The following is a 6,281-nucleotide window of genomic DNA, read 5'->3' as shown; positions in this document are numbered from 1 at the left end:
GCTCCCTGGGCTGCGCGGAGGTCGGGGCAGATAAGGAACAATGACGCCCCCCGGGAGGAGGACGGAAGTCCCGCTGCCACCTTATCTCCGCGCCTCCGTCTCCTCCGGGCTCCCCGAGCCCTTTCTCTAAAGATTTGGAAGGCGCCTCTTGTAAGTACGATGCTCTACTTTTACTTTAACAAGGAAGAGAAGACAAACTTTTCTTTCCTGCCCTGGAGCATTTCATGTAACGTATTCGATTCCTCATTCCTCTTCTTAGAGGATGGAAAATGTGTTTCTGGCTGAAGTCCTCTGCCCAGTGTGGTCTCTCCTAAGGATAACAGGAGGGAAAGAGGTTTCTTCTGATAATTCACTTAACAAACTAGCACCCTGGGTGGCACTTAGATTGGCCGCCTTGAGGGCATTCTGTTCCCTTCCTCCTCCCTCTCTCTCCCCTCTCTCCCTCCCTCCCTCTCTCCCTCTCTCTCCTCTTCCCTCTTTCTCTCTCTTCCCCTTCCTAGATATGAGTCCTGGTTATTCACCTGCCTTGTTACTTGTTAAGCAACAAGAAACTTAGCAACAACTTTGATCTTCAGTTTCTCTCCCTCAGAAGTATCAAAATTCCAGTTAAATTGTTGAAAGTTTCTTTTCACACTCCGAAATAAATTCCATCTCTTAGAGTTGAAACTTGCACCGGCGTATGTAAACTGCACAAAACACAACTACAGTGAACTTGTTCATTTCTTTTAGTTTTTTGTTTGTTTGTTTGTTTTCAGTGCATGGCTGAAGGGTTTTAATATAAAAGTAACAGGGGCACTGAGTTCTTAAGTCTTGGCAAAACCCAAAGCCCTTATTAAACTGTTTTTGTGAAGAATGCTGAAATTCACTGTGTTTTTCTCAGTGATGCTCATGACTCTGAGAAACTACCCTTCAACAAACGGTGCATGTAAAACTTGAGAATAACACTAACAAAAAGACTACTTATGAACACACAGAAACTATAATTTGCTAGTTAAACAAGCCAAGAAAAAATGTTCTGTTTGGGGTAATTGTATAATTTGTGTTTGCAAAACCACGATTATACCTTGTTATACTATGAAATAGAGAGAACTATTTCCTTAGTAGTATTTCAGGTAAGAAAACTAAGAAATATAAATTGGTTATAAGGTTAAAAAAGTCTTCTCATGTTATTGAGCTTAGTTGTCATTTTATATAAATAAATGTGAAACCCATAATGTGTATTTACTAGTATATGATATGTACACATTTAGCTACCTTGAACTTTTCTTTTTGAGACAAGGTCTTGCTATGTAGTCCAGATTGGTCTTCAACTGGTGATCTTCCTTCCTCAGCTGGCCAAGTATTTGGGATCACAGGTGTGCACCCTGCCTGGTTTGGATCATAAATATGATCCCCCAAAAGCTGAACTTATATATTTGTTGTATCTGTTAAATGCTCAGTGTTTTACCTGGTAGTGTAATATCCAAAATGAACCCAATGAGAAATTTCACTTCAGACTTCAGTGGAGTTTATTCTTCATTATTTAACAAACATATTGGCTTGTTTTCGAGGTTTCCTTTAAACAATATTTCTACTGTCTGCAGGTCCTAAGAAATTCTAATACATAATTAAACTTGAGAACAAGAATGGATCCTAGATGCTTTTATTCCAAAGTTTAAAATTAATTTCTGTCCTGATTTGATTAAAAGACCAGCCATAGAATCTTGACATTGACATCAGCAGCATACTGAGTCACAGTAGAAAGAAAACAGATTTGAGAAGATCCTAATTTGAGGCTTGGTTTGGCTATTTATTACCTGGTTACAGGGCTACCTACAAGAACCTTAGGATTTTCAACCTGAGGTTTCACATTTATAAAATGGGACCAATATTACTTACTCTAAAGAGAAGATTGTTGAAAAGACTAAAAGGAAACAATATATGTATTATGAGGACAGAGTCTAAAGATAGTGTTTTAATCCATTTTAAGGCTTTTCTGTTTACTTTTATTTTGTAGCACTCATTCAATTTCTTCGTTTTATTAAGCATCTACTATGGATTACATGCTATGTTGAGCATTAATGATACAAAAATGAACAAGACTCATGTCCTGGTAGAGCCCATTATCTGAAGAGACAAAACAATGGATTGTTTTCATAACAGTATAATATCTATAAAAATAGTCATGTGTTCAAAACCATAGCAACACTGAGGCCGGAGTCCTTAGCTCTTCCTGAGAAAAATCAAAGGAACTTTTCGCAAAGGGGATCCCGACTGTCTCAGTTTTAAAGGATAAGCGTGAGATAGGGAAGGACATTCCAGAAGAGACAGCACTGGAGAGCCAGGCTGGAGGACAGAACAGACAGAACTGGTGGTCCAAGCCAGGCTGGGAACAGGAACCCACCCACATGGTGTGAGAGTGTTGAATCTAGAGGTGCGGCAGGCTTAGTGGAGGCCCAGTCAGTACATTGGTGTTTTGTGCTAATTGGACCCTCAACCCTAGTGAAATGAACTCACCCATGGGCCAGCCTTGGATGGGCAGTTTAAGTCACTGAGACATCACTTAGCACAATGGGTAATCTGGGGGGTATTGAACCCAGGATCTTCTACAGGGTAGGTAAGCACTCTACCACTGATCTGTATTTCCAGCCTTAATAGCTTTGTTTGTTTACTTGTGCTATTTTGTTTGTTTGTCACAAACTCTTCTCAGTGATGGAAACACTGGAGCACAATCTACTTAAACATTCAAATTCAGCACTTTTGGGAAGATTTCATCAGAGGAGAGACTTGGAGCTAAGAAAGTGCTGAGTAGATGCGATTTACATTTTAGAAAGATTTTGATTTCATTTATTTACTTTTGCAGTGCTGGGGTTCGAAACCAGCATATGCTAGTTAAGCACTCTGCTACTGAGCCTAGGTGAAGTATGGGTTGGTGGTAGCAATGCTGGGGCAACAGTGGTGAGACTGTTATGAACAAGAGAGAAATGCAGACAGAGGGCTTGAGCTGTGTAGGTAACAACAGGCTCAGACTCCACACATCCTTAGAAGGTAGGACATTCTTGACCGGGGACTGGATACAGGGAAAAATGAAAAGGAAGCCGCCATAATAATTAGTTTGGAGTTTGGGCCACTGGGTAGCTACAACAGGATACCGTAAAGCAAGAGGAGGTCCAGGTTTATAGAAGAAAATAGAGTTCTTTGGGATAATAATAGGAGGAGATGTCAGTGTGAGTTAGACTGCAGCACTGGATAAAAATGAAAAGTAATTTTTAAAGTAAATTTTAGAAAAAGTATAAAATTACTAGATTTTTCTCTCTGAAATTTTGAGAAAAATATAAAGATGAAGCTCCCCCTCTTATATTCTAATGTCCCCAAGAAACATCAGTGTCTGCACTCAGGGGCTTTAACACTTTAATCTTGAATTCCTGCTGTCTTTAATCTTGGGTCCCTGCTGGCTTTTGCGTCTCTGCTGTGGTGAATCGTGTTCCCATTAACTTTTCAACGGGAAGGCCACGTCTAGGCAATCTTGCCACAGGTACCTTCAAAGCAAGTAATTTCTACCTCCACTGAGCCTTCAGAAATGGGCAGAGCCTAGAAAGAAGGATCTGTGAGGTGGTAGATACTTATCTGTAAGAAGCATATACTCAGAAAGCATTAATATTTACTCAACAAAAAAGCCCTTTCTTTAGCAGGTATTTTTCCACTTCCCCTGACCCTCTCAGGGACTGAAGCAGGACAGGTGGCTTCTTACCTGGCCAGTAACGGCCTTCCTACTGCCCTTTCCTCCTTCCTCTGCAACCAGTGAGATCTTCCCATATCCCAGAGCAGTGCTTGATTAGAGAGGGAGGGGGTGACTTAAACAGTGACAACTGCAAGCATTTTAATGGTTTTGGATAAATAGAAAATTTGATTAGCAGACGGGAAGCTGTGACTTTTAAAATCTTTGAAGTCTGATTGCTAGATAACCTTTGTTTTCTTATCCCTCTCACCTTAATCTTCTACGGCAAATTCTCAGATTTCCTAGCCCTTACCCTGAACACTTCAGAGGAAATGTGATTTATTATGGAAAGGGTGTAGCCCGAGACTTTATGGCCTGTTTTGCAAAGCTGTGTACTATTTCTTTCTGGTAGGTGAACAGTATTAGCACACTGAAAGACAGATTTAAGAAGCTATTTTCATCTGTAAATATGAAAAAGTTTTATCATTTATTAGAAATACAGTATTTGGTTATAATCTGAATTCTGTCAGGCTTTTAATAGCTCATCACAACATCCACCAGACTTCACAAATTACTTTTGATTTTGGAAATGGTGAAAACCAATTTCTATTTTTACTAAAATCCTTTTGCCATAAAACAGCAACAAAAAAAGAAAGACTTCCCAAAAGGAACTATTAACCTCTTAGCTATACAAAATAATCATGAAATAGATACTGTAGAATGAGATGATTGAGCACCATGAGGAAGTGTATTACTTCACAGAGCAAGCAAAGGCCGGGGCTTTAGCTCAGTGGTTTTGCCTCTTGCCCTGCAAGCACAAGGGCCCGTGTTTGAGTCCCAGTACCAAAACAGAAAGAGCAAGATAATATTTGGGGGAATTCCCTTTAGCACATATAAGAGTACGAAGACTACACTGAGCTTCCATATGTGGTGCTCGCCATTGTACATCTGGTCACTGAAGCCATTTAAAGTCCTGGCTTCCTACGCAATTGCTGCTACGCTCTTCAGTCTTTTTGAGTTTGCTAACATAATGATCTACCCCATGCTGGGTGCTGCCTGCGCCACCACACTTGCCCACGCACCGTGTGAGGAGTGGATGAGCCGCAGCTGTGCAGCCCCAGACACCTGAGCCCTGAGTGCTGCCGGAGTTTGCTTTATTTCTGAGCTCCACGGAAAGCTGGAGGCTCCCCAACTTGCTCTTGGGTTTGGCTTCCTGTTCACATGTTTTTGGGTCTCATGTCATTGTGCAAGAAGAAATAATGGTCCCAACAGGCATGTACTGTCCACAATGGCAAGATCTGTGTGACTCAGGACAAATGTTCTAATGAGGATGTTTTGGACCTTCCAACCCCCCATTAGGGACAGCAATTTAGAGCTGGTTGTTACTTCCCAACACAGAGGCAGAATGCATTTCAGCGGCAAACTAAGGGCACTCTTAGGAGATGATTAAAGGACAAATGCATAAGAAAAATAAACACTTGCCTTACACATCTGAATAAATGTATGTGTTGTACAATATAGAAAATGCCTCCAACTCATAGTTTAAAAATATCAGTTACTGTTTCAGCACTTCACTGGCTCTGAATGGTGCTAGTGTTTTCCACTGAGGACCGTTATTTTAATGACATTTCTCTGCAGCAATATCTGATGAGTTTACGAAGTTTGAGAGCCAGGAAATGCAGCTTAGTTTCTGAACAACTCAGAGAGCCAAGAGAGTTTAAGTTCCACCATCTAGCTGCTCAATAGCAGGAATTTGCGAGTGTTAATACGCAAAAATAGAAAAGCCAACCCAAACTGTTCAAGGATAGCCCTTAAAGTATCAAGCTTAACGTCCCAACAGATCAGCAATAAGTGAAATTCTGGCATTCACCCACATTTATTTGTGGATGGTAATTTTTAATTAATAGGCCTATATGCCAGTATTTTACAGAAATGTGGAATAAAAAGGGATTTGGGAAGTCTGTCAATCTTACCTTATCCTATCATTTTAGGAATGAAAAACCTGAGAATCGTAAAAATTCTCTCTCTGTTCCTTCCTTCCCTCCTTCATCTTCTCTTCTTCCCTATCTACCTCCTTTTTTTTTTCTTTCCTTCCATGCTGAGGATTGAAGTCAGAGCCTTGCATGTGCTAAGCAAGTGTTCTGTCACTGAACCCCAGCTCCAGCCCTTTCTCCCTCTTTAGAGAGAGAGAGAGAGAGAGAGAGAGAGAGACCTCAGTCTGGTGCGGAGTCATTGCTTACAGAAAATGTGACTGACTTAAGAAAGGAAAAGGGCCAAATGACTCACAGCTAAGACACTGGTTTCCTGCTCCTTTCAAGTGTATGTTTCTCAGTTTCAGAACGGTGGGATAATTTATGCTTCCTTGAGGAAACATTCAGGATCTCAGATTCACTATTGGTTTTTTTTGAGAGATCACACACTTTAGCCTAAGCCAGCCTTGAACTCAAGATTTTTCTGTTTAGCCTCTTGAGTGATGGGATTACAGAGGTGTGCCTGATAGATTAGATACAGTTTTTTGTTTTTGTTTTTATATTTGGTACTGGGGATCAAACTCAGGACATTGCTCTTGCCAGGCAGGTGGGGC

At 40.7% G+C, this 6,281-nt stretch overlaps 1 protein-coding gene across 4 annotated transcripts in view; it reads left to right on the top strand.

The window, feature by feature from the left end:
* The window catches only part of Sulf1 (sulfatase 1), a 175,174-nt gene that overhangs the window by 29,681 nt on the left and 139,212 nt on the right, over window positions 1–6,281 (top strand). For 3 of the 4 annotated variants that reach the window (XM_033760609.1, XM_010608992.2, XM_033760603.1), the window contains exon 1: window positions 8–150. The exons of the other annotated variant lie outside the window; for it this stretch is intronic. The gene's annotated coding sequence lies outside the window, so the exon portion shown is untranslated. Of the gene's footprint in view, window positions 1–7; window positions 151–6,281 lie in introns of those variants that run through there. 4 annotated transcript variants of the gene reach the window in all.

This window comes from Fukomys damarensis, unplaced genomic scaffold, assembly GCF_012274545.1.
Source record: "Fukomys damarensis isolate Sample0158 unplaced genomic scaffold, DMR_v1.0_HiC HiC_scaffold_5, whole genome shotgun sequence".
In the NCBI taxonomy this organism is placed as follows: Eukaryota; Metazoa; Chordata; class Mammalia; order Rodentia; family Bathyergidae; genus Fukomys; species Fukomys damarensis.
This window is presented reverse-complemented; position numbering and strand designations above follow the sequence as displayed.